This window comes from Erithacus rubecula, assembly GCF_903797595.1.
Source record: "Erithacus rubecula genome assembly, chromosome: 26".
Taxonomy (NCBI): Eukaryota; Metazoa; Chordata; class Aves; order Passeriformes; family Muscicapidae; genus Erithacus; species Erithacus rubecula.
In genome coordinates, this window is record NC_136678.1 from 1,882,947 (window position 1) to 1,909,042 (window position 26,096).

Consider the following 26,096-nt stretch of genomic DNA (forward strand, 5'->3'; position numbering starts at 1 on the left):
CAGAAATGAGTGAGAGGACAAGGGGGAATGGCTTCAAGCCAAAAATAGGAAATTTAAGTTTGATATTGGGAAGGAATTGTTCCCTGTGAGGGTGGGGAGCCTTGGCACAGGTGCCTAGAGTAGGGGTGGCTGCCCCAGCCCTGGCAGTGTCCAAGGCCAGGCTGGACAGGGTTGGAGCAGCCTGGGACAGTGGGAGGTGTCCCTGCCTGTGGCAGGGCTGGGACTGGATGGACTTTAAGGTCCCTTCTCACCCAAACCCTTCTGGGATTCTGTGATTCCATGTTGGGGCTGAGCTCTTTGCTTTCTCACACAGCTTGGAGTGGAGCCCACACTGGAAATCCCAGGGCAGAATGATCCCTGTGACATCCCTGTGACATTCCTGTGACATCCCTGGGGTTGGCAAAAGCTCCCCAGAGCTGAGACTGGCTCTGCCCACCCTGGGGTCAAAGGGACAGAGGGGTCAGAAGGGACAGAGGGGTCAGACAGAACCCACCAGCACTGCTGAATCACCAGGGCCATCTGGGGTGAGCAGGCCAGTCCTGCTGGGCTGTGTGGGCCACCCTGACCTCACTCCTGACTCCACAGTTAACATTTCCCATCCTTTTGGGGCTGCACCCTCCCAGAACCAGCAAGAGCCCCCAGAGAACCACAGAGACCTGGCACAAGTGTGGGTGCTCCAAATCCCCACTGCCATCAGCTGCAGCTGAAACCTCTGGAGATCCTGGGGCTCTTTTATTTGGGACTGGTGGTGTGGGAAGAGGCTGGTATTGGTAAAACCAGTGAGGGAACTGAAAAGCAGCATGAGACTGGAAAGAAAACATTCCTAAATGTGAGCAATTGGTGGCTGGAGGCCAAAGAGCAATTACAGAGAGAAGAGAGGAGAGAGGAGAGCCTGTTCCTCCAAGAGGAACTCTGCAGCTGCAGAGTCCTCAGGAGAGCCCCATGGTGCTGCCAGCTGTGCCAGGCCCTGCTCTGCCATGGCCATGGGCATGGATTGATCATGGGATTGTGATAATTGATGCAAAATTCGTGCTGATCATAAAAGATTTGGAGTTTGTAAAAACCAGAATACTAAGGTGAGGTATGGACCTAGATAAAGGAAAATATATGATTAAATAATTATGTTTTAAATCCCCCTGTTATGAATATTGTGTTTCTAAATAAGTTGAACAAGGCTTTCTGATAGCAGGATAGATTTTGCAAGCTCAGACTTCCTGCCTTTGTTCAATCAATGCTGCCTGTCTACAAAGACCAGAACTTCCCAATTTCTGCTGGTTTTATCTACCAAGACCAGATGGTTGTCTATGAGACTGACTCCCAGAGACTTTACACAGGTGTTTATTTCGGCCAACACTGCTTGCCTGGCAAAATTATGACAGCAAAAACCCAAAAATTATTAATTACAACGAGAGACCAGACTATAAAGAGAAGCTGCAAACCAAAGTTTGACTGAGTGTGGAGTGGGTGGTGACCCCACACATTTCCCCAGAGCTGCATTGCTGTGTCTACATAAAAATAAAACAATCTAAATCAAAATCTAAATTTTGCTGAATATCGAGACTTTATTTCTTATTTATAACAGAATCAATGCTGGTTGCTGGGGTTGGCTGATCAGGGAGGGTCAGACAGGGGAAGCTGAGCCCTGCATCCCCCAGGGTCCTGTCAGGGACCACCAGCACCTGGAAAACTCAGCATCTGGAACAGCAGCTGGAACACCTCAGCTGCTGGAACACCTCAGCACCTGGGACATCTCAACACCTGGAAAACTCAGCACCTTGAACATCTCACCATCTGGGACACCTCAGCACTGGGACACCTCAGCACCTGGAACACCTCAGCACCTGGAACACTTCAACACCTGGAACAGCACCTGGAACACCTCAGCACCTGGAACACCTCAGCAGCTGGAAAACCTCAGCAGCTGGAACACTTCAACACCTGGAACAGCACCTGGAACACCTCAGCACCTGGAAAACTCAGCAGAGTTCAGGACCTGCCCGGGTGCCCCCAGGTGACCTCGAGGGGACAGCAGCAGCCCAGCCTTTGGGACAGAACTGGCTGGAGATGATCCCAGCAGCAGGTGAGGCCCCTGCTCCAGCCTGGACAAAGCCTCTTCCCACCACCATTCCAATGCAGCCTGTTCCTCTCTGATCCCTGGGCAAAACTCAGGCAGGAGGAGCAAACTGTAACCCAGGGATGAAAGTGTGTGTGATCCCCATGGGATCCTTCCTCCTGCTTTGGGAGACAGCAAAATCCCTCCTCACCTTCCCCTGGGGCTGCAGGGTGGGAATCGTGGCCCCAGCCTAAATTTGGGGATGGGATGATGAATGGCCAAAGGTTTCTGGAGGTGCACAAAGGTGATCCACGAGCCCAGGACCCCGTGGGGATGCAGGAGGGGGTGGAGCCCATCCCACCCTCCAGCCTGGGCTCTGTGGGCTGGGCTGGGGCTGTGCACTGGGCTACTGGGCAAGGCTGTGGGCTACCAACAGACACGGGGATGCTGTGGGACTGGGGGATGGAGCCAAACCCTCCTGGGGGAGCACCAGGATGGGGTGTGGAAGAGCCACAGCTCCTGGAGAGTGCAGAAATCCCAAAGGGGAGCAGAAATGATGGTCCACCCACATCTTCCAGCCCCCAGGAGGATTCCAAACCCTTTCTGGACACAGGCACTGCCCCTCACTGGGCAGTGGGGTGCTCCTGGCATTCCCACATCCCCAGGGAGCAGATGCTCCTCCCTGGTGGGTGATGCCAGCCCAGCCCAGCCCGGGGCTGGCAGGGATTCTGTCAGTGCCACCACTTGTTTGGAGCTGCAAGACTTGGATTCCAGTGCTTTTGGCAGCAGCTGCTGCTGGCCCGTGTTCCTTGGCTCTCCATCCCTCTAGGGGTAAATCCAGCCAAGTGGGAGAAGGGAGACAAGGGATGAGCACAGAGCCTGGCATGCCCTGACACCAGACCTTTTCTCTTCCCAAATAAAAATCTCACTTTTCCCCATCATGCCAGAGCATTTTGGTTTCCTTTCCTTTATTTTTGAAGCCAAGGAGACACATGGAGCACCTGGGGACACATGGCTGAGAGGCAGAAATGCCTGATGGGGGAGGACAGGGACAGTGACAGCATCCCTGGCTCGGGAATGGGATCAACCATCAGGGGCACTTAAGGGAATTTTAATCAACAAAAGATGGAGCTGTCAATAAAAACAAGTGTGAGGCTCTGGGGCAGCATGCCAGGGGATGAGAGCAGAGTTTTTAATCTAGGAAAGTACCTGCTGGGAGGGAACAGCCATGGATGTGGCTGGGAAGGAGCTGCCAGGGAGAACCAAGGGGCAAAGCCTGGGAGAAGGTGAAAGGGTTGGTCTGAAGTTTGATCTGCCTCACAACCATCACCAGAGACAGAGCCAGGACCCACCACTGGGTGGAATACCTGTGCTGGCCACAGCCTGGGGGCTGCAGGGGGAACTGGAGCACTGGGTGAGCTCTGACCCCACCCAGAGCAGCTCCTGAGCCCACCCAATCTGGTTTGAAGGGATAATATTGATAATATTTGAAGGGATTATTGATAATAAATAGGTGAGGCATAAATTTGCAAGCTTCTTTTTTAATGAAATTTAAAATTAATTCACAATGACAGCATTACACAGACTTAAAAACTAGGTTTTTTTTAAAAATAATTAACTATAGGGAAATTGTTTGGGTTGGAAAAGACCATAAAGCCCATCCAGTGCCACCCCTGCCATGGCAGGGACACCTCCCACTGTCCCAGCTGCTCCAAGCCCTGCCCTTGGGCACTTCAGGGATCCAGGGGCAGCCACAGCTGCTCTGGGATGTGCCAGGGCCTCCCCACCCTCACAGGGAACAATTCCAAAATCCCATCCATCCCTTCCTTCTGGCATTGGGAGCCATTCCCTGTGTCCTGTCCCCATCCCTTGTCCCCAGTCCCTCTCCTGGAGTTCCTGGAAGGGGCTCTGAGCTCTTTCCAGGCTGAGCATTCCCAGCTCTCCCAGCCTGGCTCAGAACATCCCTGTGGCCTCCTCTGGACCAGCTCCAGCAGCTCCAGATCTCATCCCACACAATTCCCACCATCCCTGTTTCCACCAGGGCATCACCAACTTTAACCCACTGGAACCAGTTTGGTTCAGGGTTTCTCCCAGCTGCTGTTCCCATGTGAGTTCCTGGGCTCTGTCCCAGCTCTGCCTGGCAAATGCTGCTCCATTTGTGTGCTGAGCCAGCTGTGGGGCTGGGGGATGAACCCCTGATCCCACCCTGCTCCCACTGGGATGCACAGCTGCAGCATCCCTGCACATCCCCTCCCCAGGGATGCTCCAGCCCCCAGTTTTAGTGCTGGGACAGAGGATTTTGGTGTGGAGGGGAGGGGCTGGGGGTGCTCAACGTGCCCAGTTCCCACTCTCCTAACAAATAACTCCAGCCCCAAACAGAGTTTCTTTATCACCAAGCAATGAACAGGCCTTGCAGCCTGGTTTGGCCAATGCACAGATTTATTTCACTGATCTGGCTACTCAGAGCCAATGGCCTTAATCCCATCCCTGCTGGGATGATCTTAGAGCCCACAAAAACTGACCTAAGATGTTCTTTTTTCCCCTCATCCTGCTTTGCAGGATTGTAAGATGTGTTGAAAAGCCAGATAAGCTGGGGAGAGGCTTAGCAGGGGTGCCTGGGGTGCTGGGGGTGGCTGAACCAGGAATGGTTCCTACTGGGAAAAAGGCTTTTCCCACACTGAGAAGGGCAGGGGGGAATTTTCCACTGCAAAACCCCATTTATCACCCACCCTAAATCATCTGACTAGGAGCTGGGGATGGCATTTCCCTGCTTCTCTAGATCCTGCTAGAAATGAAGGTTTAAAGCAGCATCCTGGCAGTGCTGCCTGTTTTCCCCACAGCTGGAAGAAAAAGAAATGTATAAATGCAGAGTTTCCCTAGAAAAATCAATCCCAACTCTGCATCCAGCTGCTGGAGCCCCCACAAATCCACTTGGAGGTGGGTTTTTTGGAGTCTTTTAATTAGGGGGCAGCACTAATCAGGGTGCTAATCAGGAGAGTTTCCTTGGGGGGTGTTGCAGGGCAATGCCTGATCCCAGCTCCTGGCACAGCTGGGGAGACCTGGATTCACTCCCAGCCTGCAGCTCGTGCCTCAGTTTCCCCATTTGGGTGTTCTCTCCTGGAATGCTGAGCTGACTGGAGAATGTCCTTTAAAAAAAAAAAATAAATTAAGGAGGTGTTTGTGTATTCTGCAAAAAGCAGCTCTGGGAGTCAGCTGAGGACAGTCCCAGCTAATTGGGAGGGGAGAGCTGGGGTTTATTTTATTTTACATTTTATTTTATTTCATATTTTATTTTATTTTTTTTTTATATTTTATTTTATATAATTTGTTTTATTCTATTTTATTTTATATTTTATATTTTATTCTATTTTATTTTATATTTTATTTTATGTTTATTTTATTTTATATTTTATTTTATTCTATTTTAATTTTATTTAATTTTATGTTTTATTTTATTTTATTTTTATTTTATATTTTATTTTATTCCCATTTAGGGCCCCAGGAAGGCTGGGCTGGCACAGGCGCTGGCAGTTCCCACAGCCCCAGGGCCCATCAATGTCTTTTTTTCAGAGAGATGATAGAAGAAAGAAGAAAAAACACAGAAAAACAAGCTTAGCCCTCCCTCAGCTGTCCCCATCCCTTGGTGGGGACAACTCCCAACCCACAGCAGCGCCATGCACTGAGCCTGGCATGGCAGACAGCACAGGGCTCCTCCCAAAAAACCTTATTTTTCCTGTTTTACCCTGAAAAAAGGGCATTTTGGAGAAGTGCAACAAACCCCACGGACCCGCTGCCTCCAGCTGCTCCTTCCCCATCCCGCAGATTCCCCCGAGCTCCTCGAGAGCTGCGACCCCGCTCTTACCTCCCCCACCCCTTTTTTATTATAATTATTTTATTTTTTTCAGCTGATTCATGGAATTTCTGCTCCGGCAGCGCCGTGTTGCTTTAAGCTGTTTACTCGAGTTCAGGAGGCGACAGCTCCCAGGGTATTTTTAGCTCTCCGGGCAGCGGAGCGGGATTAAAATGCAGTCAGTGTTACAGACGCTGGGGCTGAATCAGTATTCCTGCACAAGCGTCTCCGTGCCAGCGTTTTCCATTGAGTGTCTGAAAAACCCGAGTTTCCATGGAGACCCAGCTCCAGGGCAACCCGTTTTCCTTGCAAAAAAAAAAAAAAAAAAAAAAAAAAAAAAAAAAAAAAAAAAGGCAGCAGGTAGAGAGCGGGCATAGGGTGGTGGGGTGGCTGGAAATTCCAATTTCTTGCTGCTGGGGTGTTGGGGCAGAAGCAGAGGTGTGGTGTGGGTGTGGAGGGCTGGGAAAGGTGGTTGGGTGTGGGTTGTGCTGTTCCAGCCACCCCAGGCCCCTTTGGGGGTTTTGGTGTTTTGCTGCAGAGAAAAGGGGCAGTGTGATGCCAAGGTTGGGTTTGGATGGGTGGAAACAGGGATTGTCACCCCATGTCCAGGGAGTGAATGGGTTAAATCAGAAGATTGTCTGACCCATGTTGGATGTGTGTCATTTTCTGCCTGGAGGCATCTCTGACAGGGCTTTTCCAGGGGCAGGTTTGTCTTCAGGAGGGTGTGCAGGAGCAGAAATGGCCTCAGAGGACACGAGGAGGATGAAGGTGCTGGCCCAGGGTCACAGCACAGGACTGTCCTGTCCTGCTTTGCTTGTTGGCCAACACAGAGACACCAACCACGAGACTCTCCCATGGAGAAGGGACTGGAATGTTGGGTTCTCTGTTATTTTCTAGCTTGGCTCTTTCCCCCCCCCCCTTCCCACCCGCCTCCTGCTGCATCTTCCTTGGGAATTTGGAGGGAAAAAAAGAGAAAACTCTTCATTTTTCCAGGACTTTTCTCTAATTTCTGCCTGTGGTCAGGACTCAGCCAGGCTGCTGCAGGGAGTATTGGGTAGTACAGCTGGTCAGAGGAACAAAAACCAGTGCTCCCAGTGGGGCACTGGGGAAGATTTGGCAACAATGAGATGATTGTTTGGTTTTTCCAATAACCACACCATGATTGACCAGTGGCACCCGTGCAGGTTCTCCTTGGTGGGGATGTGGACATGGGTGAGATGCTGAGCACAGGAGCTGATCTCTACTCTGGGGTCTTGCCTAGGAATGATTTTCCCAAATTAGCCACACCTGTGAGCTGCTGAAATCCAGGCTGGAGCCACAGCATTTCCAGCTGCTTGTTTTCCCCCTGCTATGGTGGAATTTTTGGTGGTGATCCAACATGGGGAAACATTGAAAACTTGACCTGGAGCCACTTTTAGGTGCCCCAAGAGAGGCTGAAAAGCACAATGAGATCAAGGACAAAGCAAAGACCCCAGCACTGCCTCGCTGCAGAGGAATTCTGCATCCAGGGACCAGGGGTGACATGGAAATGATGCAACAGCCAGGCAGGGATGGACCATCCAGGGGATGAGCTGCTCCTGATGACCCAGAGCTGGTGTGATTTCTGTGCTAGCTGGGTGTGAGGGATCCACTGAGAGCTGCAAGGTGCAGACAGACACGAGCCACCAAACCTCTGGAGCAACCAGGCACGTCAAGGCCACGCTGTTCACAGCACAGTTCATTATCTCGATTTTTCAAACCAGTCGCGAGCAGCCGCGGTTGAACAAATTGCTCCATTTCCAAAGCTGAGTTTGTGCTCTGCCATCCGTTACCTGAGGAAAAATCCTGAAATCCCATCTGCAGAGAAGCTGCCTCGCTCTCTGTGAGGTGTTTTCATTAGAGTGATGGGTGTTTAACATCCCCTGTTCTCTGAGCCAAATCCAACTCACCAACCTCTACCAAACCAAACGATTTCTGCTCCAGCTCCTCTCAGACTGATTGATTAAAATTTCAGCCCAAGCAAAGAAAACATCCTGTGAAAAGGCTCCTTTTGATCTCAAAACTGTTGTCATTGGCTTTTTTTAATTGAGAACCACTGGCACTAATAGCTGTTCCCCCAGCCCTGCCCTGCGCTCAGCACGCCTGAAACTGTTCCGTTCCAACGGATGATTTTCCAGGATTGGAAACAGCTGACACGATGGCATTTCATCTCCATTCACAGAGAATTTAGGCAGACTTGTTCCTATTCAGGCCGTGCTCAGAAAATGGGTTGTTTTCCTTGTTCTCGCTAATAAAAGAGGAAAAAAGTCATTTTTCTGCCCAACTCCTTGGTTTCTTGTAGTCTTGGAAGCTGTGTTGTTCCCCCATGGAGTTAAGAAGTGCTGCCAGAGTGTTGGGTTGATGTGGTCAGCAATGTGAATTCTGTCCCCATCTGCTGCAGCCAGGTGACCCTGATCTCCTGGCACATATTATCTGCTAATGGGCCACCTTTAAACCAGCTGGGCAATCATCTTTATCTTTTCCATGACCCACCCTTCATCCAGGAGGTACCACCTGTTAATGGGCCATTGTTTAAAACTGGGTGTGGCAGTGATCTTTATCTCCTGGTACATATTATCTGCTAATGAGCCATTTTTAAACCAGCTGGGGCAATCATCTTTATCTTTCCACAGCCCATCCTCCCTCCAGGAGATATCTCCTGTTCATGGCCACTGAGTCCCAGTGCATGACTGATAAAATTCCATCATCCCACTGGGAGATGCTCCAGCCAGGGCAGGAGCCAAGCCTTTCCAACCCAGATAAAAACTGAGATTTGGAACACCAGAGCACCTTTCCCACTGGATTCCAGAGGAAAGCCAGACCTTTCCACATCATCCCTGCACCTTCAGAGGAAACTGCACCTTCTCCAGGAGCACTGCTCCAGCTGAACCACATCTGCCACTGCAGGAGGATGCAGCCACCATTGAATGGGACTGCTGCCACCACCCTGACTGACTGACGGGTGTCAGCTTGGATTCTGACTCTGGCAGTGTTTTGGGATTGTTCTTTGTAATACTGCATTTCTATTTTAATTTTCCTAGTAAAGAATTGTTATTCCAAATTCCCATATCTTTGCCTGAGAGCCCCTTAATTTCAAAATGATAATAATTTGGAGGGAGGTGGTTTACATTCTCCATTTCAAAAAGTAGTTTCTGCCTTTATTAGTAGACACCTGTTCTTCAATCCAGGACACAGGGGCAGTTTGGTGCTGGGGGTTGTGGTTTAGCTCTTGGATCATGGGTTTGGCCAAGGTTTGGCAGAGGTCAGGAAAGGCCCAGCCCTCCCTGTGCTGCTGGGATTGACATTCCTGAGGGATGCAGGGTGTGATCTGATCCCTGGGAATGCTGTCACACAGCAGGAGTGTCCCAGGGAGTCCCCTTCTCGTGCCAAGGACATTCTCTTGATGCTGCCAGAAGCTCTGTGATAACCAAGGGCTCATTTCGTGTGTGTCAGAGGCTGCATGGAACACATGCAAATGAATTCCCTCTCATCCCTGCCCAGGCTTCTCCATTATCAGCCTTTGGTTTTTTTCCCCAGCGTGAGCAAGTGTTTGGCTCTGCTTTCTGCTCCCAGAAAATGTTATTTGTGGAACAGTCTGCAAGGAAAACAACCAACCAACCAAACAAACCAAACTGTAGCACTCCAGATATCCCCTGACTTTATTTCAGTAACCTGTTTGAAATCTCCACAGGAGCCTGTGGCTCTTCCTGGAGAAATGAATATTTCTGCAGCTTCATTCAAAGGCTGGACTCAACGTTCTCAGAGGTTTTTTCCAACCTAAATTATTCTGTGATTCTCAGGACTGGTGGGAAGCAGGGATGACCATGCAGGGCTGGGCAGACACAAATTATAAACCTGCTGTATTTAAGCCCAGGTGGGAAGAATTTTGCAGTAGAGCAGAGTCCCCCCTTGAGCATGGAGACATGGCCAAGCCCAAGGAGCAGCTTTACTATGGATCATGGAATGGTTTGGGTTGGAAAGGACATTAAAGCTCATCCCATTGCACCCCCTGCCCTGGGCAGGGACACCTTCCACTGTCCCAGGCTGCTCCCAGCCCTGGATGTCTCATCCCTTGGATGAGACACAAACTCCCAAACTGGCAGCAAAGGGAAGGTCAGTGGTGTCCAAGCAGCTCTGCCAGGCTGCAGCAGCTCGTCTCAGGGTCAGCCCAGCACTGTCCCCTTTGAATGTGTTTCCCCTTTCCCTTCAACCCCCCTCCAGCCCCTGCTTTGCATTTACAGCTGCCACTTGCAACTCTTTTGTTGTTTTGTACTGTTCATTTAAAAAAGACAGCTGACACCATCTCACTGTTAATGGAAGGAAACTATTTAGGGACACAAGCAGTAGGTTTTGGAAAACTTACCATAATAGGAGAGCTGTGGTTCCCTCCAGCCTTGCACCCTCCCTGCTCCCTGCCAGCCAGCACGGGGCACTTTTAATTGGATGTTAACAGCTCAAAAAAAATACCTCAGAGCAGTTTGGGAGCAGAATAATCGGGAGTCAGCTGCAGCTGGGGGCTCTTGGTGCTTCCAGAGCGTTGTCCCTTTCAGAGAAGGATGTCACATTCTTGTCACTGCTTTGAGTGTCCTTGGAGCCAGCCGGGTATGTGCAAAGCCAGCATGAGCTCAGGAGCTTGGCAGGGCTGGGATTTGTGGGGGGAAATGGCCTTTTAAGAGCTTGGGACTTTTAACTCATCTGGAGAGAGCTTTGGAAGAGATTAAAGAGGAGAAAGGAAGGAGCAAGTTCTCCTCTCTGGTCTTGGCTGTGATGGTGGGGTTGTATTGGCTCTGTGCAGCAGAATGAGCTCCTGTAACCCAGAAAATGATAAATTGGGAATGGATGGTGAGGAACCCCCTTGATGTCCCCCATTTCTGCTAAAACAGGAGACACCATGGATTAAAAGTTCCTGTTTGTGGGGCTGCTGCTCCACTCTCCCCTACTGCCCCTTGCTCGGAATTCTTGGGCTTTTGCTTCTAAATTTGGCTCTTTTGGGGCAGGATGGGTATGGAGGAGGGTAGATGATAGATAAGGAGGAGGAGAAGCACTTCTTTCTCCCTGAGTCTATTGTCTCATCAAAGGGAGCCCGACTTTAAAGGCTCCTTGTTCACCGCAGAGCAGACAGGGAACATCCATCATTAAAAATGTTCAAGGGCTTTTGTTCCTCAGCACCTCTTTGAAATCGCTGGCAACGACCAGGCTTGGAGCAACCTGGTCGAGTGGAAAGTGGCCCTGCCCATGGCAGGGGGTTGGAACAAGATGGGCTTTGGTTCCTTTCCCTCCAAACCCATTTCAGGATTCCAAACACAGCCTTGGCCGTGCTGCTCCTTCCCCTCATCAGCCCCGGGCAGCACAGTGAGCACCCAGCTCCCAGGAAAAACAATTTAAATACAGGAGCTTCTTGGGCTGCTGGGATCTCCCCACCCCAAAATGCAGCATGCAGTAGGAATTGTCTTATTTTCATGTTCAGCCCCTCTCCCCATTTCTCTCCAAAACGGCACAGATGTTAGTGGAGTCAGAGAGGCATTTGGGGATAAAATGGGGATGAAATGGGGATGAAATGGGGATAAATTTGGGATAAATTTGGGATGTTTTCCTCTCTCTCAGCAGCTGCTGGTGGGTATGGCCGTATCCTAAAGCAGCTGTAACCAAAGCGCCGAGCGGGAGGGAGGGAGGGAGGTGATGCACGGTGGGCTGCAGCTCTCAATCTGCACCGCCTGTTTGGGTCATGTTTTTTTGTGTGTCAGGAGCCGCTGTTGTCCCCTCCGATGGACAGTTCTGGGGGCAGCACGGGCCGGACACTCTGCGGAAGGCTCGGCTGCTTTCAGTCCGGGGGAGATGCGGGCAGGGAGGGGCGCAGGGAGCAGCCCGTGCCCAGGATGCTGCTGCCGGCAGATCGATGCTAATCCCGTTGTCTGTGCTGCAGAGCCGGAACCGCCCCCAGCGAGGGGCAGAGCGGGATGGCTCCGAGTCCAGCTGAGCCTAAAGGAGGCGCAACAAGGGATCCCCAACTTCCACAGTGCGCAGGGAGCTGCTGCAGAGGGAAGGGCTCCTGTCTCTGGCGGTCATGGTTTGTGTCCGTCCTCAAAACATCGCCGACAGGGAGAAAAAAAGTGAATTTTCTTAATGAATGAGCTTTTCTTTGTAAGCTCCAACCTTTACTTATGGCTCCCCTCCCCACATTTCACTGCTGCTTTTCCCCTCCACATTTTCAGCCTGCAGGACAAAATCATCTCCGGAGCTGCCACCCTGCATCCCCACGGGACCAGACAGATCCCAAGACACGGGAAGAAACATTTCCCGTGTTTCTCCCTCCACATTTCCCCCATGGAGGATGCAGGTGGATGGGTTTTTTTGCCTGGCCTGATTGAAATTCGGCTCGGCACACCCCGGCTGCCGGCGGGCACACTGGGCTGGGACCAGCCAGATCTGCGGGGCTGGGAGGGATAATTGTTCTAACGGGGGAGAAAATTGCTGCGTGTCTCTGGTGGTCATGGTTTGTGCCCGTCCTCAAAACCTCACCAGCAGGGAGAAAAAAAGTGAATTTTCTTAATAAGTCCTCTCCTTTGTGAGCTCCAATCTTTACTTCTAGCTCCTCTCCCCACATTTCACTGCTGCTTTTCCCCTCCACGTTTTCAGCCTGCAGGACAAAATCATCTCCGGAGCTGCCACCCTGCATCCCCACGGGACCAGACAGATCCCAAGAAACATTTCTCGGGTTTCTCCCTCCACGTTTCCCCCGTGGGGGATGCAGCTGGATGGGTTTTTGCCTGACCTGATTGAAATTCCGCACCCGGAGCTGCCGAGCCCCGGCGGGCACACGGGGCTGGGACCAGCGAGATCTGCTGGGCTGGGAGGGATAATTATTCCAATAATTAGGGGGAGAAAATCGCTGCGAGGGGATGCGAACCATCCACCCACCGTGTGCCCGAGGGGCAGATCGCCAGCCCCGCTCCTGCCAGCGATGAACTTTCAGCCCCGGGCGCATCATTGAACTCCCAGATTCCGCTCTGATAGCCCGAATCAAGGCGGCTCTGCCGCTCCGCTTTGGCTTTTCCCCTGGATTCTGCTCATTTTTGCGGCTGGAAGAGCCCATTGTCTTGGGTAACTTTGACTTCCTGCATTAGACAGGCCATAAAATGCTGCGTGGTGCTGAGCCTTATTATTAGCATTTATTACTGCGGAGGGAACAGGCTCGGCAGCGCAGCTCCATGGGTGGGGAGCTTTTTAAAGCAATCACCTACGGCCATGCAACCTGTTATGAAAGCTCTGCATAACCACGATGGATTTGTTATGTGGGTAATTAGAGGAAAATCAACCTCTCTTGACAGAGAAGAGCCTGGTGTGTTTGTTCTGGAAATTAGGGGGGTCGGCGCAGCTGTTGGAGGTGTTTCCCCCCATCTCAGAGCTGTTTTCCTGGTGCAGGTGGGGATGGGGCAGCCCGTGGATGGTGTGCTGGATCCTGTGATGCCTGCCAGCAGCAGGGCTGGCTGCCTGGCTCTGCCCGTGGGCACAGGAGGCCGTGCTGGGGTAATGCCTGGGTAGGAAAAGGCAGTGCTGAACCCTTGATCATACCTTGCCTCCATCATCCTTCACTTTCTCACCGTGCCCTGGGGGTGCTCTGGGCTCAGAGCTGCCTCCTCCACCCCTGCTGACCAAGGGAACGCTGATTTTTAGCACTGAAAGGGGGCCTGAAGGGAATAAAATGGGACCCACGTGGGCAAAGCCAGAGTGGGATTTGGTTCTGGGTGGAAGGCAAGAACCAGGAGAAGCCCTGAGCTGGAGATGGGCACTGGCACAGACTGTGGAGCTCCTCTCTGGAGACATCCCAGCCCAGCTGTGTGTTCCTGTGTCCAGGAGACTCTGCCTGGGCAGGGGGGTCGGGCTGGGCCAACCCAGAGGGCTCTGACCAACCTTCCCAAGCTCTGTAAGAGCTGCCAGTGTGATGGCACAGCTGGGGCAGCACAGCTTGGGGGGCAGTTTGGGAAGGGATTCATGGGCACCATGGCTGGGATGCTCCAGAGGAGCAGCAGAGATTTGGCACAGGAGCCACCACAGTCCCTTTGGTCTTCATCCTCCTGCTCCCTGGAAGCTTCTGAGCTCCTCTGAGGCTCCTGCCCACCCTGGCCCCTCCCCACCACTCCCAGCTCTGCCTTGCACCACGGGGTGACAGTGCCACCCCCTCCAGAACCTGCCACCAGTCAACACCATCCCAAAGGGACAATCTCAGGGGCTTCTGGACACCAGAACTCTGTGCAAAGGGTTTGGGGGGAGGCTGGAACTTTTGCTACATCTGGAAATATATTTCCTCCATCCTGCACAGTGGTGCCTGGGGAGGAGAAAGGATGAGGAGCTTTGGGGCTGGATCCTGCAGGACCTTCCTTGCTGCTGGAGAAAGGCAGTGCTGGGAGAAAGAGAAGCAGGAGGACAGGCTGAACTCAGACATTCAGACCAGCTTTTGTCCCTTCTGATTTGGTTTAAATTAAGCCATCTGCTCACATTAAATGGTAAATTATCTCAGCTGCTGCTCCTCTCTCTGTGGCAACAGTGGCCAGAGGGGAGGGAGATGCTGGGGGGCTGCACCCCTGGCCCTGGCTTGAGGAGAATGTGGGTGCCATGGAGTTGGGATCATCTGCCCTTCAGTACCCCAAGGAACCTGCAGCCAGTCACCTGGGAAGATCATAGCCCTGCTCCACTGGTCCTGCAGGAGGGTTCAGACTGCTCTCAAATCCATCTAATCAGGCTGAGCATGGTGTCCCTTCCCTGCCTGGTGTCCTTGGGAGTCCTTCCCTGGGCAGATCAGAGCTCTCACAGCGATGCTGTGGCTCAGAGGAGGGAGGAGAGGCAGATTTTCCAGGAGAGAGGGGCTGGAGCAGCCATGGGCAATGGCAGCCTGAGACTGGAGCAGGAGCTGGACTAGCCCAGGGTGGATTTTGCTTCATTTCTGCCCATTCCCCCTGTTCAGCTTCCTGGCTCCTCTGGGATGTCTGCAGCCTGCCCTGGCTGGGCACCATGGTTGTGGGGGGACCCTCTTCCCTTTGGGCAGCTCAGAGACTCACCCAGAGCCTGCTGGGGGTCCCAGCCAGGCCCCCCCTCAGCATGGGGAGCTCCACTCAGTGCCCTCTGCCCCTGCCACACTGGTGGCCACCTGTGCCAGTGCCATGGAATCCTGGAAGGGTTTGGGTTGGAAAGGACCTTAAAGCTCATCCAGTTCCATGGCAGGGACACCTCCCACTGTCCCAGGCTGCTCCAAGCCCTGTCCAGCCTGGCCTGAGACACTCTCAGGGGCAGCCACAGCTGCTCTGGGCACCCTCTGGGGGAAGAACCTTCCCCAAAATCCAACCTGACCCTCCCCTGGCAGAGCTCCAGCCCTTCCCTGGCTCCTGTCCCTGTCACAGAGGTCACAGCTGTCCCTTGGCAGGATGTTGAAGACACCAGTGGGGTCTTCCCTCATCTCCTTCTCCAGTCTGAACAGACCAAATCCCCTCAGCACTCCTCATTAGGCCCCTCCAGACCCTTCCCCTCCCTCACTGGATGTTCTCCAATTCCCATCTGTTTATATTGTGCTGCCCAGAAGTGCCCCAGGACTGGAGATGAGGCTGCCCCAGAGCAGAGCAGGACAATCCCTGCCCTGGCTGGCAGAGAAGCTGTAAATAGTGACTGAGGCCACTTCCCTGCTCTCCTCCCTCTCTCTGGCCTCTCCACCTCTCACACCCACCCTGGTCATCCAGAGGAGGCAGCAAGGCTGGGGAGGGTTTGGAGCACCAGCCTCATGAGGAACAGCTGAGGGAGCTGGGGCTGTTTATCCTGGAGAAAAGGAGACTCAGAGGTGACTTGATGACTCTTTACAACTCCCTGGAAGGTGCCTGTGCTCAGGTGAGGTTGGTCTCCTTCTCCAGGCAGCACCGACAGAATGAGAGAACACAAGCTGTGTGAAGGGAAAATTAGGTTGGATACTAGGAAAAAAAAATTCACAGGAAGAGTGATAATGGGAACTGGAATGGAGAGGTGGTGGTGGAGTCACCATGCCTGGATGTGATTAAAAAAGCCTGAATGTGGCACTGGGTGCCATGGGTTAGCTGAGGTGTTAGGGCAGGGTTGGACTCAGTGATCTTGAAGGTCTCTTCCAACCCAGTGATTCTGTGAAATCCATGAATTCCGTGCTCTGAGCACGGCAGGAGCTGTGACCTGGCTCTGCTCTGGGGTTCCTGGACCTTCCCCAAGAGCATCTGCAATCAACCCACCCTCCCTGAGCTCCTGGCAGCCCCCAGGCTGGGCTGAGGGTTCAGGGGGGTGTCCCAGTGACACCCAGCCATGGGAGGAAGGGCTTAGATCCACACTCCAGGTTGTGGCACTTGACATTCACCTGATCAAATATTTTCTGAAGCTGTAGGGTCTCCTCTCCATGTCCTGGGGGTCTCCTGGGGTCAGGCTCCCCCTCTGAGGGGCATTTCAGAGCATCTCACCCCATCATACCTCCACTGGTCAGCCTGAACCTCAGGGATGCTGCCAGACCAGGATGCTGGATCCATCCCAGACTGGTTTGTGCTGAAATACAGATGCAGGAGCTGATGGAGAATCTCCAGGACTGAATGTGCAACAGGACTTTCAAAGGACACCAGCTGAGAAGTTTTACAGTGAGCCACAACTTCACACACTCAGCTCTTCTGTCCTATAGCCCAGCCAGGATCTGGGGAGATTCTTTTTCAAATCCTCAGAGCAGCCCCAGACTGCATTTGACTGAAGTGTGAGAAACCACCTCAGTGCCAATGCTGAGCACACAGGCAGGGTCAGGGAGGAAGGGGCTGCACCAGATCACCCAGTTTGGGCTGCTGGGAATGCTCTGTGGTGGTTGCTGTGGTTAGAACCTGATTGTTGGCAGCCTCTGCCAAAAAAAAAAAAAAAAAAAAAAAAAAAGAGCACATAGGGTCTCTTAAAGCATTTTGGAGAGATTTAAAGAAAAACAGGAGCTCTGAATATCTTCAGGCCCTGAGATTTGCTCCTCCACCTGTGCTACTCCACCTGCCTGTGGGATAGTTTGGAGGAGCTTTAGTGGAAATCCAGGCTGCATAAATCTCACAGTGAAGCCTTGGGGCTGCTGCTCCAGCACAGTGCAGGTGCAGGATAAATCCTGGGGCAGGGCCTCTCAGGGATCTATTGCTTCAGTGGGATCCCCATTTTCTGGTTTATGATGTGCTCTTGCCTTTATTTTCTGTGGCATCCTGTTGAGTCAACACTTCCCAAGGCTCAGAGATGCCTGAGCAGCCAGAAAAGTGCCAAAAATTGGCTGAAGGTGAGTTGCAGGTAGGGAAATTTGGGGGAAGGTAGAGATGGAAAGCCATGGAGAAGAAGCCAGGAGAAAAGCAGCATTGCCCTTTCCCTGCTGGAAGCCAGCAGGAAATCCTGCTGCTTCCCACTCAGCCCATCCCAAGGGACAGACAAAAGCCCTAGGGACAGCTGAGAAATGCCCAAACAGATGGGTCAGGGTGATGGGGAGGCTGCTGTGGCAGATGGAACTCAGGGCTGGGAGTTAATCACTGTGAAAAGAATGGGTGGGAAGGGTGAGGGGCAGAGCTGGAAGGTGAATCAGCCTCCAGGGAAGATGAATGAGGTGAATTCCAGATGAATGCAGCTTCTCAAGGACATCAGCAGGGGGGCAGGAGGCTGGGTGGAGATGAAAGAGTTAAAGCAGTGCGCTGAGGTTTCTCCTCAGCAGCAGCCTGGGGCTTTGCCCTGGGTTGTGTTTGTCCCCTGGCAGTGGTTCAGTGCACACACATGCTGCCCTTCCCCCGGGGAAAATAACCCTTCCCATCTGCAGGGCCTCCTTAGCTCCAGGAACGGGTGATTTTCCACAGGTGTCAGAGGAGAACATCGAGATGTAAAGCAGAGAAACAGCTTGGCCCAAGGTGGAGAATAAATTGGGTTTGGGGCTGTGGCTGGACCCGCTGTTTTCTCATGGCAGGCTGGGATGTGTCTCTGCCTGTGAGCAGGGGCTGGTCCCCAGCATCAGGATCTCATCCTGACCATGTAGGTTTAATCCAATTTGAGATTACAGAGGTTTTGAAAGCCCTGTTTGGTGCCTGGGTGAGGCTGCAGAGGGGAATATTCCACCCTGGGTGCTCTTGACTGGTGATTAGCAGCACCCTGTAGCTGGAGGGGGGTTGGACCCTGCCATGCTCTGCCCTGGGCCAGCACTGTTGCTATTCTTGCTCAGCCCTGTCTGCTCTTTTTTGGGCTGTTTTTTGTCCTCAGCCAGTCAGGCACCCCATCTCCCAGACAGGAGAGATGAAAATGAGCTCTTGTCCTCTCTGGAGGAGAGGATCAGGGAGAGACATGGAGAAAAAGTGAGGGAAATTAGGCAGAAATAGCTTCAGGGGTCATTTAAAAATATCCCCACGACTGCCTTAAATATATATTTAGCAAGAATTCATAGTCCATGGCTGAAGGAGCTCCAGGCACCCAATGTACAGTGTGGTTTTTGATGAAGACCCACAGGATTTATCACAGCTTAGAGGGGAAGCAGGAGGAGTGGAGATGGGATGAGGGAGATCCCAGGGCAGGGGGAGGCTGCAGGGCTGTTCCTGTGCCTGTGAAATGCCCCCTCACCACATAAACCACGTGTTGAGCCCTTTGGGCCTCTAAAACCTTTTCCACCAGGATCTCCCATCAGGAGTGCTGCTGGTGGGGTAGGACTGTCACCCCTGGGGACCCTGTGGGTGCCTGTGGCAGGTTTGTGGGGACACCACCCTGCCCTTCATGGCTCTGCTTTGGGAGTCACCATGCCCAGTGCCTCTGCAGGCACAAGGACAGCCTGGCTTGGCTCCTTGTCCCTGAGGATGTGCTCAGCCCTTCTGGGAGTGACCTGCTGGACCACCCAGAGGGAAGGAAAAGCACAGAATTAAATCCATAATGAATTGTCATGAGTGGCAGGTGTGGTACTATGGGATGGAGCATGGAGCTCATTAACATGTGCTCATTAACATCTTCACAGAGCCCAGTCTGCCAGGTTTATGTCTCCTGTTTCAGACTAGGGGAGAATCCCTGAGGAACACGACCTGGAGCCACCATGGGGATGAAGCTTGACATTGCTCTTTGCATCAGCTGGGATTGAGATCCCAAAGCATCCCCAGCTCCCAGTCCTCTGGAAATGAGAAGATTCCCTTGTTCTTTGGAGCATCCTGGGATAAAACCCCCCGTGAAGAGCAACCCTCAGGTCTGTGCCACCAGCCAGCACCATAAATTATTTACAGCTCCTCCATAGGGTGGAGGATCCCCTTACACCTGGAGAAGGGTCTCCTTGAGCAGCACAGCCTTGCCCAGGGCTGTTGGCTTGGAAACACAAGATCTTGAGGGAATTTAACTCACACATTCCTTTCCCAGGTCCAGCACTGCTCCAATGGCAGAGTCAGGCAAGGTTTTGACTTTGGGCCCTGACTGAAGGTTGGTGGGTGTCTCCTTACAGACCCACGGGCCTTATTGATCGTCTGCTGCCCGAGTTCCCTCCCCATCCAGGCTGGAACTGCTCCCCTCGAGGTGACAAATGGAGCTGCCAGCCTCTGATTTATTTTAATTGCTATTTTTCCCTTCTCCTGGTGACATAAAGATGTGATGAATCCATGCTGAAGTACCCGAGATGGGATGTGCTGGGGGCTTGGTGAGGGCATCACCCACTCCTGAGTATGGAAAAACAGCTCCTGAAGTCCCCCAGTGTGGGGAAACTGAGGCACTGGTGCTGCTTAGGAGGAGGTGGAAAATTGTCTGAAGGTGAAGGGGATGAGAAACCAGTTTGGGGCTGCCTGTGCATTGCAGGGGATGGGGAGGACAGAAAAGTAGGAAAAATCCTGGAGTTTGTGGTGAGCATGTGTTCTGAGAGCTGAGGGATCCCAGGCACCTTCTCTGGGCTCTCACCTGTGCCCTGGGGTGAATTAGCTCAGCACACCACTTTTGGCACTTGGGAAGGTGTTGGAGAGGAAGGAAGATGTCAGGGAGATTTGGTCTGCTCTCCTCCAGGGCTGCAGGCAGGGCCCTGAAGGGACAGGGACAGGACAGGGACAGGACAGGGGAGGACGTGCTGCTTGGCATGGAGTGCTCCACTCCCCCCGCGGCTGCAGCCTGTCACAGGAAAGAGCTGCCAGACGTGACACACGCCACCTCCAAGAGGAAGGGAGCTGGGGACGATCCTTGGAGGTGTGGAAGAGAGGTGTGAGGTGCCTGCAGCTGGCTGGCACACGGAGCTGTCCCTGGGGCATCTCTGTCTCTGTGAGCGCCGGGTGCCCAGCGCCTCCCTTCACTGTTGGCTGCTCGTGCAAATGGTTGGGAAATGTCTTTAGCCGCAGGCTGTGTCCTTGTTCCTGCCCCTGGGACACGGGGGAGGGCGCAGGTCTCGGTGCTGGTCTCGCTGGCTCCTCTGAGCATCCTCTCCCTCCCGGAGCAAGGGTCACTCGTCCTGCAAACACGTCACACAGCGGTGACGTTATAGCTCAGGGCAGGGCTGGGGGGGTCTCCCCCATTTTCCCTCCCTCTCTATCCAAGGAGAATCCTTTGCCAAAGGCAGCCGAGAGCCCTGGCTGGGATGAGGTCTCTCTCTGGTGTTTGGGTCATTTTGGGCATTGTGGCTGTGTGATGTCCCCCCTCCAGAGCCGCCACCTGTTTGGTGTCTGAGCTCGTCCGTCATTCCCGGCCGTGTCACCGTGCGGGGACATGGAAATGGCTCCAGCGGAGGCTCCGGCGTTTAAAGGCGCCTCCCTGCCGGAGCACAGATGGGCAGAGTCCTTCTGGACCCCGCTGCTCCTCCCGGGCACGGGGAGGAACCGAGGCACGGCGTGGGAAGGAGGGAGCAGGACGGGAATCTGGGCTCCTCTGAGCACAGGTAGCGCTTGGAAGGCAAAGGCAGCAGCTTGCAGGGGGCAGATGGACCGGAGACAGAGCAGAGCCAAAGCACCTGGAGGCCCTGGATGTGTGTAGGGCTCTGCTTGGCTTCCTTGGGCTGTGTCCCTGCAGGAGGGATCAGGGCTGGGCACCCAAAATCAGGTGGCTCCATCCTGTCCAGACATCACCGTCCTGTGAGGGACCATTCCCAGCAAGTCCCTGGGAGGACAACGTGACCAAGAGCACAAGGGGACCCTGGGTGCCCAAAGCTCTGCAATTCTGGGCTCGTGTCCGTGCACCAGGTCTCCTCAGGACACAGGGCTTTGGAAAAGATGTGGCCCTGCAATGCAATCCCTGATCCTGCCTTAATTCTCCCTGTACTTTGGGGGTTTATTCTTCCCTCTCCATTAATCTCTGAATATTAGGTGGAAAGCGAACAATTACCGTGCTAATGGCTCCATAAATTCCTTCATTACTTATTAAACTCGAGCCCTCCCCACGCAGCGGAGGAAAAGAGACTAAATGGAGAAGAAAAGGGAGCGGAGGGGGGTGAGGAGCCAGAGTAGAGGGTCTCGGGCAGGGCTGCGGCGGCGGGGCCGGATCAGACCCGGTAATTCACGGGCTGTCGTTGCCCTCTGCCGGCAGCGGGACGGGCGGGGGCTCTGCCCTGATCTTTTTCCCTTCCCTTCCCTTCCCTTCCCTTCCCTTCCCTTCCCTTCCCTTCCCTTCCCTTCCCTTCCCTTCCCTTCCCTTCCCTTCCCTTCCCTTCCCTTCCCTTCCCTTCCCTTCCCTTCTCTCCCTTCCCTTCTCTCCCTTCCCTTCTCTCTCTTCCCTTCTCTCCCTTCCCTTCTCTCCCTGCCCTGCTTTTCTCTTCCCTGCCCTGCTCTTCCTTGCCCTGTTCTACTCTCATCTGCCCTGCTCTTCCCTGCCCTTCTCTCCCTGCCCTGCTCTTCCCTTCCCTGCCCTTCTCTCCCTGCCCTGCTCTTCTCTTCCCTTCCCTTCTCTCCCTGCTCTGCTCTCTGTGCCCTTCTCTCCCTGCTCTTCCCTGCCCTTCCCTCCTCTCCCTGCCCTGCTCTCCCTGCCCTTCTCTCCCTCCCCTCGGGCAGAGCCCCAGCATCCCCAGGTCTCACGAGGCTGGGGAGCCGCGGGGTGTCTGCGGCTGCTGGTGCCGAGGATGCTCCGCAGAAGTTGCTGCTCGGGGACCCAAAGCTGTCCCCCAAGCAGAGTTCATGGCAACACGAGCCTGGCTTTAGCGGCGGTTTAACCCAGCCCAGGGAAGGGTGAGGAATCCCGGAGCTGCCTCCATCCCTCGCCGCCGCCCAGCGCTCCGGGCGCAGCTTCAGGAGGAGAAATCGGCTCCCTCCCGTCTTTCCTCGAGGTGCCGGCTCGCTGCTCGCTGCCAAACCTCCCCGGCATCCCGCAGCGCGGATGTTCTCCAGTTTCCTTTCTGCTGCCCGGGGCGAGGTCCAGCCTCGCCGCTGCGGGGATCGCAGCCACCGCTGCAGGGCAAGCTTCGCTCGGCTGCGGCTCCGCTCCCGGGAGGGCTCTTGTGGCCTCGCCTAAGTGGAGCTAATGGATTTCCATGTCTCCAACAGCCAGCGGGGAAACGAGAACATCTCGGCAGCTCGTCTGAGTGCAGAACTGCAAACAGGCAAATGCCTCCCCGGCAGAGGTGCAAGCCTGCCTGCATCAGTGGGATTGGAGTGGGAGCTCTGGGATCCATCCCAGCAGCATCTCTTCCTCCACCAGACCCACCTGCTCCTCTGCCATCCACTCCAGCTGGGCTTGGAAAGGAAAACACATGGTTAAACCCCAAAATCATGTTTTGGTTTTGGGTTTGGGGTTTTTTTTACGAAACAGTCAATTTCTGTGGGTCTGCAACACCCAAGTGTCCTGTGGGATGAGCCCAGCTCTGCAGAGGGACCTGGATGCCCAAGTCCCAGGGACACCAGCTGTAATTAGATGTTTAGATCTAGGCCAGGGGCTCAAGGGCCATCTGGCACCTGAATTATTCATACACTTTTATCTAAGCACAGGCAGAGCACAGCACAGTGCTCCTTCTCCAGCCTGGGCCCAGGGGAAGATTCCTGCTTGTGCCAGATCATTTTTCATGGCCTGACAAACGTGATCCTCTCCAGACCTCCTTCCCAGTGCTGTGCTGCCTTTTCCCAGCACCAAACCTGCTCCAAAACACACCAGTGCTGCTGAACAGAGATCCACAGAGATCCACAGTGATCCACATCACCAGCAGCTGATGCAGAGGTGGAAAAATCCAGGAGCAGTCTCCCCTTGGAAGGAGCAGGTCAGGAGGAGTGAAATCTGATTAAATGTCTATCAGGAGGGCCTGTTCCTGTGGTGATGTGGCCCAGTGCTCCCCCCCAAGGTGTCTTTTACCCTGTGACTCATCTGCTGGGGAATTTTAATCCCTGTCTTTCTCTCCCAATCCCAGGCACCATTGGGAAGAGGAGAGGACCTTGGAGACAGAAGTCTCTATCACTTGTTGTTAAAGCGATGCATTTCTTCTCCAGCCGTGGAGCTGTGCCAGGTTTTACCAGATGTAACTAAAAAAATTCAGATGAAGCCAAAATATGGCAGATGATGTTTTTTTTCTGCACTTTTCTCTCACCTCATTGAGTGATTCCTCAGTTCCTCTGAGCAACCTGGGCTGTGGAAGGTGGGAGGAGGGAAAGGGGGTGGAAGGAGATGAGTTTTAATGTCTCCCCAACCCTAACCAGTTTGGGGTTCCATAATCCTACAGACACAATCAGAGATTCAGGAGAGGAGCTGGAGGGGAAGAATCTCTGCCTGGGATGTGGGGGCATCCAATCCAGACTGCAGTGATGCTTTCTTATTGTACACTGGGATATTCTGCTCCCTAAAACTGCTGGATCTCATTCTTCATCTCCAACCCAGCCTCCAAAACCCTTTCTAGCAGCTCTGCAAGGGAAGCATTGCTGTAAAATGGCACCATCTGGACAGAAGAACTTTTCCAGAGGGGAAACCATGCTGCCTGAGCTTTCCCTTTGTGTCTCTGTGGGAAGCAGCTGTACCCAGCTGGGAGCAATGGCTGGGACAATCCTGTGTGACATCCAGGGATCAGCCACAGCTCCTCCTGTGTCACTGCACCTGATCCCACCCAGCTGCATCTGCCTCCCTCAGCTCTCTGCTGATGATCCACACACACACTGAGCTCCCCCATCACCACAGCTCTGAAATACCTGCTGGTCCCAGGTTGTTCCACAGGAGAATCTCAATTCCAGAAGCTTGGTGTTTGTTTCAAACACAATTCCTGTCACTTTGAGGTTTGTATTTAAATATCATGGTGCATCCAGTTCTGCTGCCCTAACATTAGAAGGATGTGGAACTTTTTCACCTCATTGATTCCTCAGTTCCTCTGAGCAACCTGGAGGTTGTTGAGGGAACTGGAGCAGCTCCACTATGGAACCAGGCTGGGAGAGCTGGGAACACCCAGGTGGAGAAAAGAAGGCTCTGGAAAGAACTTAGAGCCCCTTCCAGGGACTAAAGGGGCTCCAGGAGAGCTGGAGAGGGATTTGGGACAAAGATCTGGTAGGACAGGATAAGAGGGAATGGCTTTCCCCTGCCAGAGGGCAGGTTAGATGGGATATTGGAGGGTGAAATTGGGGTTTGAGCGAATAAAACTGGGGTTTGAAGGGGTCAAATTGGGGTTTGGTGGGGCAAAACAGGTCTAGAAGATGAAATTAAGAGTTTGGAGGGTGAAATTGGGGGTTGAGAGGATAAAACTGGGGTTTGGTGGGGTGAAATTGGAATTTGGAAGTGAAAATGCAGTTTAGAGGGTTTTAAGGCATCAATTTGGGGTTTAATGAGGTGAAATAGGAATTTGGAAGTGAAATTGCAGTTTGGAGGGTGAAACTGGGGTTTGAAGGGGTCAAATTGGGTTTTGATGTGGCAAAACAGAGGTTTAGAAGGTGAAATTAAGAGTTTGGAGGGTGAAATTGGGGGTTGAGAGGATAAAACTGGGGTTTGACAGAGTGAAATTGGAATTTTGAAGTGAAAATGCAGTTTAGAGGGTTTTAGGGTATCAATTTGGGGTTTAATGAAGTGAAATTGGAATTTGGAAGTGAAATTGCAGTTTGGAGGGTGAAATTGGGGTTTGAGAGAATAAAACTGGGGTTTGATGGGGTCAAATTGGGGTTTGGAAGTGGAATTGCAGTTTGGAGGGTGAAATTGGGGTTTGAAGGGGTCAAATTGGGGTTTGGTGGGGCAAAACTGAGGTTTAGAAGGTAAAATTAAGAGTTTGGAGGTTGAAATTGGGGGTTGAGAGGATAAAACTGGGGTTGATGGGGTGAAATTGGAATTTGGAAGTGAAATTGCAGTTTGGAGGGTGAAACTGGGGTTTTATGGGGTCAAATTGGGGTTCGATGGGGTGAAATTAGGGTTTGTTGGCAAGAAATTAGTGTTCAGGTGGATGAAAATAGGGGGTTAGGATACAAAATCAGGATCTGGTGGGGTGAAATTCATGCTTGTGGGAAGAGGTTGGGATGTTGGAATTAGGGTTTGGGAGAATGAAATGAGGGTTTGGGGGTGAAATTATGTTATGGGGGGATGAAATTCAGATTTAGGGGGTGAAATCAGCAGTTGGAGTATGAAATTGGGGTCTGAGGGATGGAATGGGAGGGGGTGATATTAGGGTTTGGGGAAAAGATATTGGGGTTGAGGTGTAAAATTGGAGCTTAGAAAGTGAAATTAAAACTTGGGGGATGAATTTCAGGTTTGGGTGGAGAGATGAGGGTTTGGAGGGGCTGAGATGAGGGTTTGGAATGTGGAATTGGGGTTTGGGGAAAACAAAATACAGGGATTGGAGAGGGATCTTTATAAAATACAGGGATTGGAGAGGGATCCTTATAAAATACAGGGAATGGAGAGGAATCCTCACAAAATACAGGGATTGGAGAGGGATCCTTATAAAATACAGGGATTGGAGAGGGATCCGGACAAAACACAGGGAATGGAGAGGGATCCTTATAAAATACAGGGATTGGAGAGGGATCCTTATAAAATACAGGGATTGGAGAGGGATCCTTATAAAATACAGAGATTGGAGAGGGATCCTCATGAAATACAGGGATTGGAAAAGGATCCTCACTAAATACAGGGATTAGAGGAGTTCTGCTCCACGGGAACCGGGATTCCCGGACCCTGAGGCCGCCAAGGCTCCTTCAGCTCAGACCGAACCCAAACCTCGTCCCCATCTCGGGAAGCTCCGAGCTCCAGGTCCCCAAGGAAACTCGGGGCTGGTGAAAGCAGGAACGTATGAGCATAATCATGTGG

At 52.8% G+C, this 26,096-nt stretch overlaps 1 protein-coding gene across 1 annotated transcript in view; it reads right to left on the bottom strand.

The window, feature by feature from the left end:
• Nucleotides 1-2,087: 2,087 nt before the first annotated feature.
• Nucleotides 2,088-26,096, bottom strand: part of KCNA2 (potassium voltage-gated channel subfamily A member 2) — a 131,458-nt gene continuing 107,449 nt past the window's right edge. Inside the window, exon 3 of the transcript XR_013776861.1 lies at nucleotides 2,088-2,099. The gene's annotated coding sequence lies outside the window, so the exon portion shown is untranslated. The remainder of the gene's footprint in view (nucleotides 2,100-26,096) is intronic.